At 40.1% G+C, this 23,827-nt stretch overlaps 1 protein-coding gene and 1 long non-coding RNA gene across 7 annotated transcripts in view; one reads left to right on the forward strand and one right to left on the reverse strand.

Moving 5' to 3' along the window:
* The window catches only part of LOC117069250 (neurexin-3-beta), a 1,234,533-nt gene that overhangs the window by 246,490 nt on the left and 964,216 nt on the right, over positions 1 to 23,827 (reverse strand). The window lies entirely within an intron of this gene.
* Positions 10,846 to 20,128, forward strand: LOC117069253. Its single transcript, XR_004431469.1, has 3 exons — positions 10,846 to 11,395; positions 17,992 to 18,089; positions 19,670 to 20,128. It is a non-coding gene; the product is annotated as an uncharacterized LOC117069253 (long non-coding RNA).

The raw sequence follows: 23,827 nt of genomic DNA on the forward strand, positions 1-23,827 counted from the left end.
AGGAGCTGGACGTGTACTTTGTGATGCTTGGGATATTCATAGATAGGAGAGAGGCAGCTTGGAATTAAGCTTTTTCCTCTTAGAGGGAGAACCACTGATTGAGATCTGAGCAAATCTTACATATATACCAATTAAAACTTGTACTCACTGTAACAATGATAACATAAAATGTGGCATAAATGCCCCAAATTTTATCCTTTCATATTTAAACAGTTTAAGCATTATAGTTGAAGGCTGATTCAGAAATTTCATCTGAGACTTTTAGATTTTTTAACTTTGTGTTCTGGCACTCTTAATCATAACTTCCATCTTTAAGGTTATCTTATGATTAAATAGGCTTCTGAAGATCCAACCACTACATTCACAGTACGGGCAGCAAGGAGGACAAAGGATGTCCTCTGCACCATAGTCAGATGCCTTTAAGCAGTCTTTCTGTATGTGCCACTCAACACTTTTGCATACCTGATACTTGTCAAACTTAAAGTAACATACCAGCTTGACTGTTAGAAAAGGTAAGAAATGTTTTATTTTCTTTCTTAAAAAACTAAGGCAGTGATATTGCCAATAAAATTGTAGATTTGGTTCGTTTTAGCATTTTATTTTTATTTAAAAATTATGATTATTTTAGAGACAGGATTTTGCTCTGTCATTTAGGCTGCAGTGCAGTGGCTTGATCCTAGTTCACCGCAGCCTTTAACTCCTGGCTCAAGCGATCCACCTCAGCCTCCTGTGTAGCTGGGACTACAGGCATGTGCCACCACACCGGGCTAATTTTAAAATTGTTATGTAGAGATGCAGGCCTCACTATGTTGCCCAAGCTGGTCTCAAACTCCTGGCCCCAAGCAATTCTCTTGCTTCAGCCTCCTAAAATGCTTTGATTACAGGCTTGAGCCACGGTGGCTTGTTGGGGATTTGTTAATAAGAAAAAGAGACAATGGATTTTCATGGGAATTGGCAGTTTCTTTTACATGATTACAAAAAGTTTGCCCCACACCTTTCCATCAGTTTGCCACCCTTTGGCTGACTGTCCTTTCCCCTGGACTTTCTAGTCACCAGTAAAAAGATCACTGTACTGCAGAGGAAGGATATGTCCCTGGAGCAGCTCCTTATCCACTAGAAGTGGGTTAGCCAGAGACACCTGATCAGCTCTTCAGAGTCTGAGAGTCCTCATGTACTATTCACTGCCCTGGTTCAACTGCCGAACCAATGAATTTCCCCCGAGCACTCACAAATGATTGAAAAACCATAAATATAGGTGATAATAGTAACAGAGTGAAATACAAACAAAGACTGCAAAGAAGGGGAAAACATTTAGAATCTTTATGTTTCTGAGACTATAATTTACTAGGCATTGACACTGCCATTGATTTATGTGAATTTCTGATGCTTCTGTGGATTCAGACAAATCCAAATAATAGCATCACAGTTCAGTGTCTTATTACCATAGCACATTATATATTTTTCACAGCTTACTTTGATTTGCTGTATGTTAACTAGACAGAAAATTTCCTAATTGCCTCAATAATTAATGTCAAAGAAATGACAACAGTACTATTTATTCATGACTTAGTATATTCCATGTATTGTGCTATGCATGATCCAGCTATATTTTAATTTAATCCTCAGATATTTTCCATTTTACAGATTAAACAAGTGCAACTTTCACAATCTCACACAACTACTTGTGGAGCCAGGATTCCATATAGGCAATGTGAGTGCACATCCAAAACTTAAAACCACTGAACAATAATGCTTTCTGAAAGATAGGGAATTTCTTCATGATCATTGGTGCTACTGAGAGGTGACAATGTGCTAGTAGCCCTCACTCTCAGCGCCTCCTCGGCCTCCGCGTCCACTCTGACAGCACTTGAGAAGCCCTTCAGCCCACCACTGCACTGTGGGAGCCCCTCTCTGAGCTGGCCGAGGCTGGAGTCACTGCCCTCTGCTTGCCGGGACATGTGGAAGGAGAGGTGCGGGCAGGAACCAGGGGCGCTTACAGTCCAGCCTGAGTTCCGGCGGGCGCTGGTGCAGACTCGGGGCCCCCACACTCAGAGCAACCAGCGGGTGCCACCAGCCCAGGGCAGTGAGGGGCTTAGCACCCGGGCCAGCGGCTGTGGAGGTTGCCCCTGGTCCCCTAGCAGGGCCGGCCCACATGCACAGCGCTGGAATTCTCTCCTGGTCTCAGCCACCTCCCGGCAAGGCAGGGCTCATGACCTGCAGCCCGCCATGTGCAAGCCCCCGCTCCGCGGTGGGCTCCTGCGTGGCCCGAGCCTCCCTGACGGGCACCACCCCCTGCTCCGTGGTGCCGGTCCCATCAACCGCCCAAAGGCTGAGGAGTGCAGGTGCAGCTAGGGACTGGCGGGCAGCTCTGCCTGCAGCCCCAGTGCAGCATCCACTAGATGAAGCCAGCTGGGCTCCTGAGTCTAGTGGGAACTTGGAGAACTTTTATGTCTAGCTAAGGGATTGTAAATACACCAATCAGCACTCTTTGTGTCTAGCTCAGGGTTTGTAAATACACCAATCAGTACTCTGTATCTAGCTAACCTTGTGGGGACTTGGAGAGCTTTTCTGCCTAGCACTCTGTGTCTAGCTCAGGGATTGTAAATGTACCAATCAGCTCTCTGTAAAATGGACCAATCAGCAGGATGTGGGTGGGGCCAGATAAGGGACTAAAAGCAGGCTGCCCGAGCCAGCCAGCAGCAACCTGCTTGATTCCCCTTCCACACCGTGGAAGGTTTGTTCTTTCGCTCTTTACAATAAATCTTGCTGCTGCTCAGTCTTTGGGTCCATGCTGCCTTTATTAGCTGTAACAGTCACCGCGAAGGTCTGCAGCTTCACTCCTGAAGCCAGCGAACCCACGAACCCACCAGGAAGAATGAACAACTCCAGACCTGCCGCCTTTAAGAGCTGTAGTGCTCACCACGGAGGTCTGCAGCTTCACTCCTGACAGCGAGACCACGAACCCACCAGAAGGAAGAAGCTCCAGACACATCTGAACGTCTGAAGGAACAAACTCCAGACACACCATCTTTAAGAACTGTAACACTCACCGCGAGGGTCCGCGGCTTCATTCTTGAAGTCAACAAGACCAAGAACTCACCAGTTCCGGACACACTATCTGGCTTGCTAGTCCTCCTCAACTTCCAGTACTTCTGAATCGTTGTGTATAATTTGACCAACATTAAATCTTTTTAAATGATGTGTGTCTCTTTGGTTAGTTTTAACACAGTTATAGGTCATAAACCATTTTTACCTTATCTTTCTCACTTAACATGTACTGTAAGCATTTTCTATAATATTTTACTTCTATCTTTTTAGCAACTGAGCCCTAAAGTCTGTCCATGTGTATGGACTGGTCTGTTCCTCCTTCACTTTTTAAAAGATAGAAAAATATAGTTACTACTAGTTGAAACTACATCCTGAATTTGACTTTCCAGAAGATGACGCATTACATCATGAAATGGCCGGGTCTTTCCCCAGCAGCAGCAGTCCAACAAACTAACAGCTGACGACGCCCAAGTAGAAAACCTCATACTCTAGAAGGGTCTACATCATGTCCCACTGGCAAGTTGCTCTCTTCATGCAGTAAATTAATTTACACTATTTTCAGGCATTGGCAGCTATCTGTCCAGAACTTGCAGCATAAAGGGTACCTGGGTGATGTATTTGTCTTTAACTCTACAGAGGCTTTGATAAATGGGTGAACAATTAAACAAATGATTTCAGTATAAAAACTATCATCTCTTTGCCCTGCTTCTTAAGGAAGGTGACATGGAAAGGGCTAGTGTGCCTCTTAAAAAACGGCATGAGTCTTTTGGGAAAAACTCACTTAACTCTATTTAGAAGTAGTTTAAATTGCTAAATCAACCAACACAAATATTGATAAAGCACCTGTAAGTATGAAATATTACACTAGGCAGTGCAGGAGATACCAGGAACATGAGAAATACTTTCTGACCTTCCTATTTAAATAAAATGACATAGGTTTAGTAGCTAGTGCTGTGGCTTACACGTAGTAGCCAGTCAACAAATGCTAGTTTCTCTCCTGTCTTTCTTTCTTCATCCTTTCCTTTAAGGATTTTACAACTCAGTTGCAGGAAAAGGCCATAAATATGCAAACTGTTAAATACCACAACAAAATTTAAATAACCATATGAGGAATTTCACATGTTAATTAACTAATACCACCACCTGACATTTATTAAGTGCTTCATAGTATTTCCTAACATGTAATGAACCCAGGTAACAATGTTTCTTTAAAAGGAAACTGTTAAAGGCTACTATCTGCTTTTATTTTTCTTTATTTTGTTTTGATTTTTCCTTTCTCTTAGTATCAGAATGCTGACTCAATCAGTTAGACCATATCCATATCATTATTATACTATACGTGACTCTATTTGCACATCTTTTTTTTCATTATTATACTTTAAGTTCTGGGATACATGTACAGAACGTGCAGGTTGGTTACATAGGTATGCACGTGCCATGGTAGTTTGCTGCACCCATCAACCTGTCATCTATATTAGGTAGTTCTCCTAATGTTATCCCTCCCCTAACCTCCTACCCCTAGACAGGCCCTCGTGTGTGATGTTCCCCTCCCTGTGTCCATGTTTCCTCATTGTTCAACTCCCACTGATGAGTGAGAACACGTGGTGTTTGGTTTTCTGTTTTTGTGTTAGTCTGCTGAGAAAATCAGTTCAAAAATCTCTCTACAAACTCCAGGAAGTTAGATACTATATCTGGCATATTTGTTTTGGTATTCTTAAAGCTAATAAAGTGTCTGGTATACAGTATATGTACAATCAATATGTGATGACTGTATAAATTAATGAAATCCACACAGTGAAGGGAAAAATTGCACATTTTACTCTACGTAGTGATAAATAGGGATCAATAAGGGATGCCTAGTAAATAATCAGTCTCTATTACTTCCTCATTGAAGATATAATGATAATCCCTAATGAGTGTTGTCACAGTTAATTTGCTTTTTTCTTCCTAGTTGCATGTGGTAGAATTACTCTTCTTGATTCAAAATCTTATTATTCCTCTTACTCTGACGGTGATTCAAATACCAATCTATCAATTTGTTTATTCTCCAGACTTCAACAGGCTCTAGAAGTTGTTGACATGCCATTGTAGGGCTCTAATCTCATGCCCTGCATCTAGGTTTTCTCCGAAAGAATATATATCCTGGTTTTGTGACTGTGGTAAGGAGCCCTTAACCTCTTTTGGTGGAATAAGCCACTTCTGGTTTAGAGTGTAGACTGATAATGGTTTTCCCATTTGGATATCCTTGGGACAGCAATCATTACCGGTCACTCTTTTGAATTTAGTGTCCTATGGTGGACACTTTCTTACGCGAACTCACTATAATGAGTCACAGTGAAGGAGACCTAGGGGTTAAACTGTGTGATTAAATACACTACACTATGAAAAATGATCAGGAACTAGAATTCAAGTCTTCGGATTTGCAGTTCAATTTTTATTTCAACATGATGCATTACTGCTCTTTGAGGGATGGAGTCAATAAACATTACAGATCTAGAGGAGAGGAAGATCATTTTGAGCTGAAGTATACAGAACGTTTTGAAGCATATGGGTCTTAGAATTGGGTCTTGAAGTTTAAGGCCTAAATTGGAAATGGCTCATCAATAAACACTTTTTTTTCAGTGCACCCCATGACAGACTTACATAAAGGTTTATTGGTTTTTTTTTTTTTTTAAAGTATATGTAGGAAAAAAAAAAATCAACAAATAGGAACAGGTGTTTTTCAGTTTACATGTCTTTGGAATTGTGTCTCATTTCTATTTGGCATTTTAATTCGTTAACATATTGCCCCATGACAGAGAATACTAGAAGCGCCCCAGGCTGACTGGACCACAGCCATTGCCAGGCCGGCTGGCAGCTAACCTAGCACCAGCAAAAATTCATCAGCATCACCTTCCTTCCTATCCTTACTAACAACAAGTCTCTGCTTATCTCTACTAAAAATGGTGACACAGTGAAACTGAGGGGCAGCAGAAGCCTTCCTGTACTTCAGTTTAAGTGAAGAAGGAAGATGACATTTCACAACACCAGAGGAATAAATTCCCCATCTCCAAGAACCTTGCCAAGTTCTGTAACTTTCCTAATCCTTTCTCCCTCCACTAATTCCATTCCTCGTTTGTCCCCAGTCCAAATCTAATCCCAAAATTTCACAGCATTAGGTAGATATGAGGAAAGATAAAACAAATCATAAGCTTACCCTAAGGCCACCAAATTCTCAAACTCTCCCCTTTCCCATTATTTGCTTCAGAATCATTATATCAGTTGTACAAAATCTTGAACCAGGCTCTTTCCAGAATCCTGATTACTTTTAGCAATGATTTTAAAGCAAATGTCAAGATAAAAAACAGGCACTATGTTGAAAAGAAAAAGCTCAAAAACTCCAGGGATCTTTATCAAGAAAATCAGATGTTGACAGCTTTATAATATATAGTCAGAGTGGTTCCATGAGGAAAAAAAATATATAGGATCATAAAGCCCTAGTCTACTATGAAAAACATTTGGTGGCCAGGCATGGTGATGGCTCACATCCATAATCTCAGCACTTTTGGGAGACTGAGGCCGGTGGATCACTTCAGTCTAGTTCTAGAGCAGCCTGGGCAACATAGTGAGACCCCGTCTTGACAAAAAAATTAGCCAGGCATGGTGGCATATGCCTGTAGTTCCAGCTACTCAGGAAGCTAAGGTGGGAGGATGGCTTGAGCCCAAGATGGGAGAAGGGAAGTTGCAGTGAGCCAAGACTGCACCACTGCACTCCAGCCTGGGCAACAGAGTGAAATCCTGTCTCAAAAAAAATAATAATAATAATTAATAGCCTACCAACCAAAAAAAGTCCAGGACCAGATGGATTCACAGCTGAATTCTACCAGAGGTACAAGGAGGAGCTGGTACCATTCCTTCTGAAACTATTCCAATCAATTGAAAAAGAGGGAATCCTCCCTAACTCATTTTATGAGGCCAACATCATCCTGATACCAAAGCCTGGCAGAGACACAACAAAAAAAGAAAATTTTAGACCAATATCCCTAATGAATATCGATGCAAAAATCCTCAATAAAATACTGGCAAACCAGATTCAGCAGCACATCAAAAAGCTTATCCACCATGATCAAGTGGGCTTCATCCCTGGGATGCAAGGCTGGTTCAACACTCGCAAATCAATAAACATAATCCAGCATATAAACAGAGCCAAAGACAAGAACCACATGATTATCTCAATAGATGCAGAAAAGGCTTTTGACAAAATTCAACAGCCCTTCATGCTAAAAACGCTCAATAAATTTGGTATTGATGGAACGTACCTCAAAATAATAAGAGCTATTTATGAAAAACCCACAGCCAATATCGTACTGAATGGGCAAAAACTGGAAAAATTCCCTTTGAAAACTGGCACAACACAGGGATACCCTCTCTCACCACTCCTATTCAACATAGTGTTGGAAGTTCTGGCTAGGGCAATCAGGCAAGAGAAAGAAATAAAGGGTATCCAGTTAGGAAAAGAAGAAGTCAAATTGTCCCTGTTTGCAGATGACATGATTGTATATTTAGAAAACCGCATTGTCTCAGCCCAAAATCTCCTTAAGCTGATAAGCAACTTCAGCAAAGTCTCAGGATACAAAATTAATGTGCAAAAATCACAAGCATTCTTATACACCAGTAATAGACAAACAGCCAAATCAGGAATGAACTTCCATTCACAATTGCTTCAAAGAGAATAAAATACCTAGGAATCCAACTTACAAGGGATGTCAAGGACCTCTTCAAGGAGAACTACAAACCACTGCTCAGTGAAATAAAAGAGGACACTAACAAATGGAAGAACATACCATGCTCATGGATAGGAAGAATCAATATCGTGAAAATGGCCATACTGCCCAAGGTGATTTATAGATTCAATGCCATCCCCATCGAGCTACCAATGAGTTTCTTCACAGAATTGGAAAAAACTGCTTTAAAGTTCATATGGAACCAAAAAAGAGCCCACATTGCCAAGACAATCCTAAGTCATAAGAACAAAGCTGGAGGCATCACACTACCTGACTTCAAACTATACTACAAGGCTACAGTAACCAAAACAGCATGGTACTGGTACCAAAACAGAGCTATAGACCAATGGAACAGAACAGAGTCCTCAGAAATAATACCACACATCTACAGCCATCTGATCTTTGACAAACCTGAGAGAAACAAGAAATGGGGAAAGGATTCCCTATTTAATAAATGGTGCTGGGAAAATTGGCTAGTCATAAGTAGAAAGCTGAAACTGGGTCCTTTCCTTACTCCTTATATGAAAATTAATTCAAGATGGATTAGAGATTTAAATGTTAGACCTAATACCATAAAAACCCTAGAAGAAAACCTAGGTAGTACCATTCAGGACATAGGCATGGGCAAGGACTTCATGTCTAAAACCCCAAAAGCAATGGCAGCAAAAGCCAAAACTGACAAATGGGATCTAATTAAACTAAAGAGCTTCTGTACAGCAAAAGAAACTACCATCAGAGTGAACAGGCAACCTACAGAATGGGAGAAAATTTTTACTGTGTACTCATCTGACAAAGGGCTAATATCCAGAATCTACAAAGAACTCAAACAAATTTACAAGAAAAAAAAAAAAAAAACCATCAAAAAGTGGGCAAAGGATATGAACAGACATTTCTCAAAAGAAGACATTCATACAGCCAAAAGACACATGAAAAAATGCTCAGCATCACTGGCCATCAGAGAGATGCAAATCAAAACCACAATGAGATACCATCTCACACCAGTTAAATGGCAATCATTAAAAAGTCAGGAAACAACAGGTGCTGGAGAGGATGTGGAGAAATAGGAACACTTTTACACTGTTGGTGGGATTGTAAACTAGTTCAACCATTATGGAAAACAGTATGGCGATTCCTCAAGGATCTAGAACTAGATGTACCATATGACCCAGCCATCCCACTACTGGGTATATACCCAAAGGATTATAAATCATGCTGCTATAAAGACACATGCACACGTATGTTTATTGCGGCACTATTCACAATAGCAAAGACTTGGAATCAACCCAAATGTCCATCTGTGACAGACTGGATTAAGAAAATGTGGCACATATACACCATGGAATATTATGCAGCCATAAAAAAGGATGAGTTTGTGTCCTTTGTAAGGACATGGATGCAGCTGGAAACTATCATTCTTAGCAAACTATCACAAGAAGAGAAAACCAAACACCGCATGTTCTCACTCATAGGTGGGAACTGAACAATAAGATCACTTGGACTCGGGAAGGGGAACATCACACACTGGGGCCTATCATGGGGAGGGGGGAGGGGGGAGGGATTGCACTGGGAGTTATACCTGACATAAATGACGAATTGATGGGTGCTGACGAGTTGATGGGTGCAGCACACCAACATGGCATAAGTATACATATGTAACAAACCTGCATATGCACATGTACCCTAGAACTTAAAGTATAATAATAATAAAAAAAAATTATAGATTAGCATTTAAATATGTGACTCAAATAGCTATTTTCTCTTTGGTCCTGAAAATGTTTATTCCCTCTGCTTTAATTATCTAAATTCCCTTTTCCCACCAGAAAAGATGTGTTCTTAGGGGGGAAAGAAAGAAAGAAATATCCAAGTTACAAGCAAATACTGAATTTCTCTGCTTTCCCTGTGAGAGTTGGTGGCTTCTTACGTTATGTTTTTGCCAAAATAACTAACATGTTGCATCTGGAGCTATACAGTGTCTTCCTGTCTCTCTGGGGTTTAAATTCTACACATCACTGAATATTTCTTTAATTTTTTCCAAGCGTTAGAAGAGTGATTCATAGGCCAAGAGAAAGGTTCTATTTAACACCTGTGTTTTCATTGGAAAAGATTATTTCTTTACAATTGGCTGGTACACTCAACTTTTTATATCAATGATATTAGAAAATACAATTACAAATCTGCAATGTTTGTAAAAGTTGCTTTCTAAATTCTATTGTGTCCATTACCTACATAGACAGTTTTCCAATATTTTGGACTCCAAAGTCCAAAAATAGATACATTTTGTTGTGACACAGGACAAATACACATACCCACAAGTGTATACAAATGCAAATATGCATGCACACATACACATAGGAACACATTCATGTGTAACTTACACAGAAGTTTCATTAACAATATTTACCCAATTTCTAAAGTAAAACTTGCCTGTCAAAATGGATTACTTACAGCAGTGTAAGCTGTCATATACATCTGTTAATATACTGCCTCTGCTAAGATCCCCTTCCTCGCTGTTTTCTCCTAGTTAAATCCTCTGAATGCATCCACACTATTCTTCCTTTTTTTTTTTTTTTTTTTTTTTTTTTGAGACTGAGTCTTGCTCTGTCGCCCAGGCTGGAGTGCAGTGGCACAAACTCGACTCACTGCAAGCTCTGCCTCCCGAGTTCACACTATTTTCCTGCCTCAGTCTCCCGAGTAGCTGGGACTACAGGTGTCTGCCACCACGCCCGGCTAATTTTTCTGTATTTTTAGTAGAGATGGGGTTTCACCGTGTTAGCCAGGATGGTCTCGATCTCCTAACCTCATGATCCGCCCATCTCGGCCTCCCAAAGTTCTGGAATTACAGGCATGAGCCAACGAGCCCCGCCTGTCCACGCTATTCTTTTCTGCCACACTGCCTAGAACAGTGGCACCCATGTATTAGACTGTAATTATCTACGGAGTTCCTTGAAAACCGTGACTCTGGATTACACACCTTGACATCCTTAATAATCAGAATATTCTACGGCATGTAATAGATGCTCAATAAGTACCTGTGCACAAACCATTTATTAAAATTTCTAATATTAACAAAAATCAGTAAAACTAATGATCAATGAAAAGTTAAAAGCTATGAAAGAATCATAATACCTTATAAAATCTAGTTCATGCAGAGATTTACTAGTAACTGTGACTCTGAGATGGCCCACACTGATTGAAATGTGTCAGGTTACTGCTGCTGTTCCCAGTTTTGCATGCTCAGATAATGCCAGCAGCTACTGGTTATTATATATACAGATAATGTGTTTAAATAATCAGAAATATTTGCATGAATATAGTATATTTCAAATATCACCAGAAGACGGTGAATCTCACAGCCACTTCTAACTAGAAATTACTCTAAACCTTTTCTTTGTTGCAACTCTTTTTAAAGCAAAGAATCAGGGTTTATCTGCTTTATTTATTTATTTGGTTGGTTTGTTGTTTGTTCATTTATTTATTTATTTATTTTGGCCTTCATGGTAATTGAGCTTCCAGTGGGGAAGAAGAAGAGAGAAGACTGAAGAGGTGGACCAGTGGCACATTTCATCATGAAGATTTATCTGGAGGTAACAAAAAAGACATTTGTTAATTTCCCTCCTGAGTGGGTTTTTGGAGGCTTTCCAATCCTCAAACAAAGAGAGCCTCATTAGCTAATTCCAGAGAAAACAACTGCTTCAAAGCCACAGCCTGGCGTTCAAGCTCCTTCTACTTTGGAACTCGTGGAGCCCCTCCATCAGCCTGGCGTGATTAACCCACAAGAACTTGACAGTGTGCATCCTTGCACATACATACTGGTCCATCATTTCAGGTAACAAAAGGCCATTTGTCTCCTGCTTTTTATTATACCTGACAAGGCATGACAGTCTTGGCATGTGCAGGGTGTTGTACCAGTGATGGCCATCAAAACTATGCAGTATCGATCAGGTGCAGTGGCTCATGCCTATAATCCCAGCACTTTGGGAGGCTGAGGCGGGCAGCTCACCTGAAGTCAGGAGTTCAACAGCAACCTGGCCAACATGGCAAAACCCTGTCTCTACTAAAAATACAAAAATAAATTAGCTGGGCGTGGTGGCACATACCTGTAGTCCCAGCTACTTAGGAGGCTGAGGCAAGAGAACTGCTTGAACCTGGGAGGCGGAGGTTGCAGTGAGCCGACATCATGCCACTGTATTCCAGCCTGGGTAACAGAGCAAGAAAAAAAAAAAAAAAAAAAGCAGTATCTTGACAGCATCTGCAAGGCCTCCAGGGCCCAGTAGAGCAAAATATGCCCAAGGCAGAATCCCATTCAAACCCTAGGACTCCTTCTCCCAGATTACTTAGTAGTACGTGGGAAGTCATCTGAGAAAAAAATAGTTTTATTAGAGTTTCTGATGAAAATTGTGTGTGATCACAGAACTCAACCTGACACAAGCCCAGGTACTGCTATGAAGTCAAAGGCCCTGGACAATTATCAAGGCTGACGTCAAGGTGACACAAAGAGAGCAGTGGCCTCAAGTCCTCCTGACATGCATATGTGTAGGTCATTCCTGCTAACATGGCTTATTAATGACACTTCAAAAAACTGCTGAGCCATTATCATGAACACAAGGAAAGACTGACGGTGTAGTTTCATACTAACTATAAATTGAACAATATTTTTATTTTTTACTTATTTTAATTTTGTTTGAGATGGAGTCTCACTCTGTCACCCAGGCTGGAGTGCAGTGGCTTGATCTCAGCTCTCTGCAGCCTCTGCCTCCTGGGTTCAAGCGATTCTCCTGCCTCGGTCTCTTGAGTAGCTGGGATTACAGGCACCCACCACCACGTCCAGCTAATTTTTATATTTTTAGTGGAGACAGATTTTCACTATGTTGGCCAGGCTAGTCTCAAATCCTGACCTGAAGTGATTTGCCCGCCTTAGCCTCCCAAAGTGCTGAGATTATATGCATGAGCCACCACACCCAACCCTGAATGATGTTTTTAAAGCATAAAATGAAGAAAGAGCTTCTGCTCTGAGATACAACAACAATGGTAGCTTTTTATTTTCTTAGACAAAATGGCATTTGGTCAACTGGCTAAATTATGGTCTGAATTTAAACCTCACTTCCATTTTACTGGGGAGGTTTTGTGTGAATTAACTTTGGAGAGTAAGAGTAAAGTAGAAGGAAAAAAAAGAAAAAAAAAATCCAGGAACAGTGGCTCACGCCTGTAATCCTACCACTTTGGGAGGCCAAGGTGGGTGGATCACCTGAGGTCAGGAGTTCAAGACCAGCCTGGCCAACATGGTGAAACCCCATCTCTACTAAAAATACAAAAATTAGCTGGGTGTGGTGGCAGGCACCTGTAGTCCCAGCTACTCAGGAGGCTGAGGCAGGAGAATTGCTTGAACCTAGGAGGTGGAGGTTGTAGTGAGCTGAGATCACGCCACTGCAATGCAGTCTGGGTGACAGTCTTTGTTGTCTGTCAACAAACAAACAAACAAACAAAAAACAACAAAGAAAAAACCCAAATAGAAAATTGGATTGTTCTGCAGTGGCTCACATTTGTAATCCCAGCACTTTGGGAACCAAGGCGGGCGGACCATGAGGTCAGGAGTTCCAGACCAACCTGGCCAACACAGTGAAACCCTGTCTCTACTAAAAATACAAAAAGAAGTATCTGGGTGTGGTGGCGGGAGCCTGTAATTCCAGCTACTTGGGAGGCTGAGGCAGGAGAATCGCTTGAACCTGGGAGGGGGAGTTTGCAGTAAGCCAAGAGCATGCCACTGCACTCCAGCCTGGGTGACAGAGCTAAACTGTGTCTCAAAATAATAATAATAATAATAACATTGTTCTAAGAATTTTTCATATTTATTTATATTCCCACTCTTCCCTTCCTCTACAGCACACCTGTATGAAAAGAGATATCTCATGGAGCATAGTAAACTCTGGCAATTCATTTTCCTTTGGTTGTACCAAGTTTTCATTAACTGAAGAAATTTTCAACTAATTATCAAACGGAGATATTTTTTTTCAAACATTTATTGACTACCTTTTCTGTGTAAGGTACTAGTTAAACCAAAAGAGGACGAAGACTTGGGTCCTAAGCTCCCCTCAAAAGGAAAAAAATGACAAGAACAAGGTCCGATTAGAATAAGTGCCATCAGACATGCATAAACTAGGTATCAAAGAATACAGGAAAAGGAATAAATATTTTGCTTCCTAGGATAAGAACATATGCACAAGTCATTAGACAATCCACGGTAGGACAGAGAACCTGTTGAAGTAGAAGGAACGACATAAATAAAGGCACAGAGGTCTACAAGGCCAGAAAATATGCAGGGACAGGGCAACAAGACATGTGTAATTCCAACTTGGGGCACAGGAGGCGATGAAGTAGATGAGGCTTGAAAGATGTATTAGCTAACAAATACCCCAGTAAAGAGATTGTGTGGGCATGTGCTTGCTTTCTTCCTTTCCCTCTGGCCAATGGAGTAAACTGACAGTCTTTTAATGAAACAAAGCTATCATTTTGTTTTAAAGAAAATAACTCCAGAGAACTTGTGGATAATAAATTGGAAAGGAGGCAGTTCAAAGGCAAGAGTAACAGTTCAGAAGTTACTGTAAAAGTTCCTGTAAGAAATGGAAGAGCTGAAAGAGAACTGGATTCCAGATTGCATTTAAGTCAAGTGTGGCTACTGGTTGATCTGTTGGGAGGTGAGAAATGAGTCAAGATTTGTCTCCAGAGGCTCCCAGGCTCCACACAGAGGAGGTGAGCAGCCCATGGAATAAAGCTGAGTGAGCAAACTTGAGCCACGATCAAATGCAATTAGGTAATTGTAGCACAGACACTTGGCAAGTAGTTGGAAATATGGTTATAAGTTAAATTTGGAAATTGTTCAAGAATTATAAATAATGATTGATGCCAAAAAGATAAGATTATCTATGAAAAAGTGTGTTTTAAAGAAAGTGATAGGGAAAAAAAGCACCTCTGTAATTTTCAAATATCTTCTAGTTCTAGGAGGAACTGGTTAGATCTTTTGTTAAGTATGTGTTTAAACAATGTCAGTTTTGTCTTTTGCTAATTTCAGCTTGTTAAGTTCCCATCTAACAGAAACTGTAGACAGGTAACTGTGAAAATCCCCCAAGAACTGGTCAAACCCCTCCAGCACATTCCATCTCACTACTGGGGCGCTATCAGGAGAGAGGTTGGAACAGGTAGAAATAACTGAAGAGATGGGAAAGGTTCTTCAAAGAACGTAAGACGAAGAAACACTGTGCACTACATTAAAACTTGTAACTGAGAAGAAAGAGTAGGGTGAGTATTTTTTAATTCAAAAGTAAGTGAGATGCAAAGAAACAATAACCACTGTCAACGAACTCAGGAGCAACTCTCTTGGAGCTATAAAACAGCTTTACAGCCTGTACAATCTTGTTAGGAGACAGCTCATTATGGCATAATTTCATATATACAACACATAATAACCACATGGTTGCTATGAAATTGTTAGCCTAGAACTGGGCTATTAATCCTGTTTGCATGACACCGGGCTTGTGAAAACAATCGACTGTGCTTATCTTTCTCGTTTTATGCAGAGGCAGGGTTCTTGCAGTAGCTGTGTAATATCTTACAGGCATGTTGTATTAAACTGATCAGTGTTTTAAATCAAAGAAAATTTAATACAGGTAATGAATTCAGACTTTTTATAAAAGTCTTGACTTCTGAATTGTCTTTCAAAAGAAGATAAATTCACAGTATTGGTCCATTGTTCCTGTGCTGTGATGACTGGCAGCAGCTGAGCAGTGGCTGCCCTCTTCGGTCTGGGTTCTCCTGGGTGCCACAGTCTCTAGCACTCTCTTCTGTCTCTTAGACAGAGAGGCCAAGAATTAGTGTCAGTCTTGCCTGAGCTATCATTTTCCTGATCTTAGGCCCACTGACTCATTTATTTTATATGGCCCATGTAGTCAGTCATATGAGTTGTAACCTCTGCTTTAATGTTATGAACTGAAAGTGACTTCTAAGGTTACTTCAGAATGAAGACCGTGGTGATATGATGTCTAGATCTGCTCCCAGCAAGGGCACTGGTCATGTAGTCTGTTGCAGCAAACAGCATATACTCTGGAGAATGAGGGGTCAGCATGAAGATTACAGCAAGGGGGGCTCGTTCAGGCACAAAGATGAAGGAACATAGTACCTTGGCAGTGAAGATGGAGGAAGTTCAAATGAAAGTGAGGTAAGCTCGGGCTATTTGCTCAAAATGACAAGGAGCATGAAGGATATGTTTGTCAGGTAGAATTATAGCACAGGATAGAAAGAGTAGTTTTGTCTTTGTCATATAGATAGCTTGGAAAGTCTTGGACTCCATCAGAAACAAGGCAACAGGCTGGGTGCGGTGGCTCATACCTGTAATCCCAGCACTTTGGGAAGCCTAGGCGGGCAGATCACCTAGGAGATGGAGACCACCCTGGCCAACTTGATGAAACCCCGTCTCTACTAAAAATATAAAAATTAACTGGGCGTGGTGGCGTGTGCCTGTAATCTCAGCTACTCGGAAGGCAGAGGCAGGAGAGTCGCTTGACCCACAGAGTCGGAGGTTGCAGTGAGCCAAGACTGCACCACTGCACTCCAGCCTGGCGACAGAGTGAGACTCCATCTCAAAAAACAAAACATCCAATCCCTGATGAAGAGGATTGTTAAGAACACAGATATAAATAGACCCCAATCCCATTCATTGGACTTCCTTCCTTCCCTTTCTTCTTTCCTTTCATTCCTTCCTTCCATACCACCCCTTCCCTTCCCTTCCTTATCTTCCTTCCTTTTTCTTTCTTTCTGCACTTTCTTCTTTTCTGTCACTACCAAATGCTCCGGGCTCATCTTGTCTATTCCCTGCTCTGTGCTAGAATTAGCCATTTTTCCAAGAATGCCTCGTCCCTTTTATTAGAGAATGGCATTAGAAGCGAAGACCTGGGTGCTAGTACCCCTGGTATTTAGAGTTGCCAGGAGACTTGGAAATCTCTAGCTCACTCTCTCCCCACTCTTCTGGCATTCTCCTCCATAACTGAATTTGGAGTGTCTCTCTTACAGCTCCACTGATCTAACGCCATTGGTCTCACATCTCTCCCCTGCTGAATCACCTTATGCTACCTCCTTTCTATTGCCTCTTAACCAGGACAGCATCCCTGTAGATTCTAGTATTTGACCTTAATATCTTATTTTGAGGTTTCATCTTCCTTTGAATTTTAACATTGTTATTTGTGCTGTGATACTTTCTCCTTCAGGCCCTGACCTTGAACCTTGAAGTATTCCTGTGGGTTTCAGGGATGAAAAACACTTTCTTCCATTCAGAGCCTATTCAGAGGACCTAAATAAATTTGACTGGCCATTGGAAACTCTCTAAGGAGCTCAGAGTTTAAAAATATATAAAAGATAGAATAAGGCTCACAAAAACAGGAAAGAACATAAAAGGGTGCATACTCTTATAAGTAGACATAGCAGCATGATGTCATGCTAAAAGACCATGAACCCTGGAGCTAGATGCCTGCACTGAAACTTCAAACCTCAGCTCCTCCACCCTTCTAGTCCAATGTATATGCTCAAGCCCCTTAACTTCTAAGTTCAGTTTCCACATCACCAAAATAGAGATATTAATAATAGCCACCTCAGTAATTATTTATTTTTATTTACTTTATTTATTTATTTTCAGATTGAATCTCACTCTGTTGCCTAGACTGGAGTGCAGTGACACAATCTTGGCTCACTACAACCTCTGCCTCCTAGGTTTAAGTGATTCCCCTCCCTCAGCCTCCCAGGTAGCTGGGATTACAGGCATGTACCACCATGCTCGGCTAATTTTTGTATTTTTGGTAGAGACAGAGTTTTGCCATGTTGGCCAGGCTGGTCTTGAACTCCTGACCTCAGGTGATCCACCCGTCTCAGCCTCCCAAAGTGCTGGGATTACGGGCGTGAGCCACTGAGTCTGGCCCACCTCAGTAACTATTGTTAGAGTTGACTGAGTAAATATATGTAAAGTGGTCAGAACAGTGCTTGGAACAGAGAAATCTCTAAATAAATATTCATTATTGTTGTTATTATTATTATTGTTAAAATAGATGGTATCAGGTAAATTGAGACTGGGATCAACTCAGTCTTGCATATAAGGCCAATAATAATTCATGAAGTAAGGTCTTGTTTTGCTTTGTTTTAGGTTAGGGAGTAACATTTATGATCTTCCTGAAGAACAGAGAAGGTTTAGGACTACTACTTAAAAGAGAAGATGTGATGCAACAGAGAAAGTAGAACTAGGTATGTTTAATTTCTTTCCTCACAAGAGAAATAGTCTCCACTCTAGAAGAATCACAACGCAGATGCTCATCAGGGAGATAAGCTCCAGATGGAAAAGAAGAGAATACAAGAGCAATTAGAATCTTCAAATGAGTTCAAGGATTAGAATCACATGAATGTCAACCTGAGCTATAAAGGGGACCTATAGTTATGATTATGGCACCATTGTTAGGAGTCTTTAAATAATTATGGAAAAAGAGTCAGAACTTGAGGTTGGGAAATAATGGCCCAATTTTCAAAAGGGAGCTTGATACTGAATAGATATGTCAAAAAACATTTGAAAAGTTATCATAGGAGAGAAAGTTATAATTTATATGTTGATTTTAAAAGTGCAGAGTTAGGCTTGAGTGCAATGAGAAGACAAACAGTGGTTAACTAAAAGAATTTTCTGAGAATTGGAGCTGTTCAAACATGAGAGTCTGCATTGTTTCCCATCCCAGGTCCCCCTCTTCTAACCCATGTCTGAGCTATTTATCAGGGAAGCAGCATTTGATAATCTGGTCAAATTCGAAGTCATTCATTTGAACACTTTTTACTACTGGATGGAGTCATTGTACCTTCAAATGCACCGAGAGATGTGTTCTGTCTCTTCTAGCTTCCACATGATGTCAATCTTTCCTCTGCTTCTCCCCAAACCCACATCCCACTGGACAGAACCAGTCTTGATGGTGCTAAGAAATAGATTTTGAGGGAAGTAGAATAGATTGTGCTTAGGCTTCAAGCCTAAGTATAGACTGTTTCATAAGCTCTGCTTTGTGGATAATGGAGCTTCCACAGCTTTAGTAACATGGCCCTTTGACATCCTTTCTGCATATTACTAGCTCCCTCAGGATCCCTGATGAGCAGAGTAAGAATTCCCAGCTTCTTGTATAAAATACGAGAAAATGGAGCCAAAATGTCACTTCAACCTCTGGTAGAAGACTGGGTGATTAGAGCACAAAATAGGTTATCTTCTCTCAGGAATGTTCAAGGGAAAGTTCCTGCCTTGGACAGGAAATGAGACTAAGATGTTCTTTGTAACAAACTGATAACCATGACCTGACTTTTTGAAGATGATATTGCACATAATGATCATATCTTGGCCCCCACACTGGATTTCTATCCCAAATCTTCTACACCAATGATATTATACTGCAAAGAAGATAGTGAGTTTATCTATCCTTGCAATATCTCTGTATCTATTCAAAGCACCTATTTATAAAATCTCACATTACCCTTTATTTCTCCTCCTCTAATCACTACACAATGATTTAAAAATTATCTCCCATGCTGTACTTTCTTGTTTGAGTATTCAAGTTTTAAAAGAAATTATTTGATGTTCATGCTGGGGTTGGAATGTGTAGAGAAGCATTGGATAAAGAACCTTCCAATGGGCATCCTGGAATGCTTAACCCTTCATGTTAGAGTACATTTTAGCATTCGTCTTTGGGTCTTGAGGTTAATCTGCCTGGTTTAATCTTTTCCTCTGCCTATATATTTTATATTCAAAGAAGACTGACTGCAAACACCATGTCTGGTTCATTTTTCCATTTTTTTCACAGATGCAAAAGACTGACTCAGGCTATGAATCAGTTACCTAAGTTCCAGGAAAGGGATATGTCTTCTAAGAAAAAGGATCACACTGACCTTCACTTTAAGCAAGTTCCCTCTAAGCATGAAGTGACCCTAAGATATAGGAAGATAAGAAGGTAATGGGTCAGGCTGAGAACAAGCATCCAAATGAGAAGTGAAGCCGGATGGACTTCTGGGTGGGGTGGGGACTTGGAGAACTTTTCTGTCTAGCTAAAGGATTGTAAATGCACCAATCAGCACTCTGTGTCTAGCTAAATGTTTGTAAATGCACCAATCATCACTCTGTCAAAATGTACCAATCAGCACTCTGTAAAACGGACCAATCAGCACTCTATAAAATGGACGAATCAGCAAGATGTGGGTGGGGCTAAATAAGGGAATAAAAGCAGGCCACCCTAGGCAGCAGGGGCCATGCCTCTGTTGGTCCTTTTTCACACTGTGGAAGCTTTGTTCTTTCCTTTGCAATAAATCTTGCTGCTGCTCACGCTTTGGGTCCACACTACCTTTATGAGCTGTCACACTCACTACGAAGGTCTGCAGCTTCACTCGTGAAGTCAGTGAGACCACGAACCCACCAGAAGGAAGAAACTCTGGACACATCCGAACATCAGAACAAACTTGGGACACACCATCTTTAAGAACTGTAACACTCACCGTGAGGGTCTGTGGCTTCATTCTTGAAGTCAGCGAGACCAAGAACCCACCAATTCTGGACACCCAAACTAAGAAATAAAGTTTGCATTTGGTAACAACAATAATATTACAAATGGGACATAAGACATATCTATAAAGGGAACTAAGGTTTCACTAATAACACTGCATCTAATATTTCTGTGAATCCCAAGTGATTACTCACATACTAAAAAGTAACCACCTAACCCTCTTTGTCTGTTGTGTAGCATAAGAAGGGATAAAGAGATATATTTGTCCCTGGAGTGACATTTTCTTATGCAAACTAATGTAAATCACACATCTCAATGTTGAAAGCTTGTCTGACAAGCATTTCCAAAGCACAAAACAAATCTCATAACAGGTTAACTTGCACTGGGCTGACACTGGCAAAGGACTTTTAGTACTTCAGAGAAGGCTGAATAATAATTTTTCTGCTAGGAAAAAAATGTACCCAAATATAATGGTGTATTAAGGGATTAGTGCTAGCTTAAAGTATTCTTTCTTCTCACAACCAGGGACAATCTTTTGATCTAATCTAAAAGGTAATCTAATTTTATTGCAAGTGGAAGAACTGAAAACCTGCACAGAGTGTAAAAAGAAGGACTAAGGTAGTAGAGAAAGAGAATCTTCCCTTTGCCAGGTAGGGGATCCATCTGATAAGCTGGTACATGCCTTAGACTTACTGCTGTATGTGTCCTAATAGTTATGACTCCATAAGTCACTAAGTAAAGATACACATTTAAAACTTGGGGATTGACACAGTGGGAGCATCGCTATCTTGGACAAGCACCGCCATTCTAAAGTTCCCCTTGATCAAAAACTGCCTAAATCGAAAGGGCATCAGCCTAATGGCTAAGGTCAGCATGCCTAACGTCCCCGGCCAGAAACATTCCAAACATGAGATAAACCCCTCCCTGACCAGAGACAGGCCAGCCCCAAGATAACCTCCCTTCCAAACAGAGACATTCCAACCCTGCCTTAAATTTCTCCCCCACACAGAAACATTACAAGCCTGTGATAAAGTTCTCTTGCCCTAAAACCAATAAATACTCTTAGTCTATAAGACAGAGTGCTCCTGTCCAAAACTGACCAGAAGACCCTCTCAGGTTTATTCTCCAAAATAAACCTGTCTTTAACTGTTGAGCCGCTTTTTGTGTTTCTTTCCTGTTCCTTTAACACTTGCAGGGATCGCTTGGTTCAGAACACATTTTAGGGCCTGGTATATACTAGGCATTGTCATATTTCTTGATTCTTTTAGATTTCATTGATTTTAATATCTAAAACTTCCCTATTAGGTACCTTTTTCAGACAAAGCAAACTAAAATTTAGAAAAGTTGAGCAATTTCCCCAAGGTCATGTTAGTATATATCTGGGAGAAAAACAATTTGAATTCACATCTTTCCAACTAAGCCAGGCTGCATCCTTAATGACCTTATTCACCTATCAGCTCACCTCTCCCCATAATGCATATTTTACAGATCAAAAAGGAGAGGAAGGAAAAAACTTTAAACCCATTGCTAGAAAGGCAATGTTACATACAAGGCAGAATGGCAAGCACAGAAGAAAGTATTAAAGAATATCATAAAAGGCCAAAAAAAAATTCCATCCCAAGATTAGTCCTCTTATATATTGAGAAAGAGGCCTTTCCCCCATGGCATGAACTATCAAGAAAACCGGCTGTCTTTAGATTTTCATAAATAAATCCTCAGCCTTGGATTGACATTTTCTTCATGAAGCCACAGAGAAATAATTGCTACATTTTTCAGAATGGTCTAGCTCAGCCCTGTCCAAGAGAAACATAATGTGAACCACATATCCAATTATGAATTTCCAAGGATTCACATTTAAAACAGTACAAAGAAATGTTAAATTAATTGTAATAATGTATTTTGTGTAGCCCAATCTAATCAAAATAATTTCAACATCTAATATATATAAAAATTGTGAGATAATTTATATCTTGATGTGAAGTCTTTACAAACTAGTATATTTTTATACTTAACAGCACACTGAAACTCAATGCTAAATTTTCAGTGCTCTAGGTGAAACATAGTTTTATTAGAACAAAAATTGTGTGATGAAAAATATTTTACACCACTTGAGTTTTTAAATTTAAATGGAAATTATACTGAAATATGAATTAAAATTTATCTGCTTATTCATACTAGCCATATTTTAATTAGGTAATAGCCTGTGACTACTATATTGAACAGCAGAGTTTTAGACAAAAAGAAAATATAAGATTTTCTCCTGCTACATCTAAGACATTCACAGTAAACAACTATGAAAACAAAAGCTAACTTTAGTGTACTCAAGGCAGAGAAAATGGAAGACATTTGCCAAAATCTTCCATATGCCCTTTTATCTTTTGATGATTGTCCACAATATGAACACGACAGGGCAGATGCTGCAGGTAGGTTGTCTGTTCTTCCAATACCATTCTCGTAGAACTGATTGTCTAGAAAAAGGGTGACACTGGCTAATGTGTCCCAACTCATGGAAGACCTGCTGACCATCGGTACCTTCTGCAACTGAAACATTTTTGGAAGGTAATTTTAATACTGGTTTAGAAAATCAAGCACTAATACATAACTGCTAATTTTCAGCTGAGGTATGTATGAAATGGTGCCCTTTATGTAGAACCAAAAATTGATTCAAGTGTCAAACAAGTGTATACACTATTAATCTTGGAATTGCCTAACATATGAAAAAACTAAAGAAGTAAAATTATCATGATGTCTTGGAAGAATGTATCTAGAAGTCACCATGCCTGTCTAATAAACAGGGACTTGTACCCAAAGGAGGCACCAAGGTACTTAGATGAGCTATAAGACTATACTTCGTTATTTGTTATGCAAACCCCCGAGGATTGAAATCTGAATTTTTCTCCTTTTCAGTCACTGTTTCTAAGCTTATCTCCCACAGAACTTCAATATTTTTTTTGAAGACCTGGAAGAAAGGTGATTCATCTCTATGATGGGAGAATTTATTGAAGCCACAAGTGATGAGAAATTGATGTTCATAATATTAGTTGCCAAGAAAAGACAGTTCACCATTCTCTAAATGCTGGACTTTCTTCTTAGGCTGTAAGCCCTTGCATTAGTTTTGATCATAACTTACTTCATGGACCATCTTCATTTAAAAGTATGTTGAACCAAACGTATATAATACTTATTTTAAAGGCTATAGTATCTCTAGTATTGTAATTCATCATCTTTTTTTCTCTGCCCCCAAATATCTGAAAGATATTATATGCTCTGATTAGTATCAGTGGCTCTCTATGGCATGATATTTTTTATCGGATCTGGAGAAAGATGTGTAATTCTAACACACTCAGTCCCAATTATTATGATTAGTCCTCTTCTCACCTCCTCTAGACTGAGATACACTAAAATATCAATGTATTTATGTCCTATAACAGTTATCTCAGATATACTTAGACATTATTTTCTAAA

The sequence above is a fragment of the Trachypithecus francoisi genome, unplaced genomic scaffold, assembly GCF_009764315.1.
Source record: "Trachypithecus francoisi isolate TF-2019V2 unplaced genomic scaffold, Tfra_2.0 Lachesis_group3, whole genome shotgun sequence".
NCBI classification, from domain to species: domain Eukaryota; kingdom Metazoa; phylum Chordata; class Mammalia; order Primates; family Cercopithecidae; genus Trachypithecus; species Trachypithecus francoisi.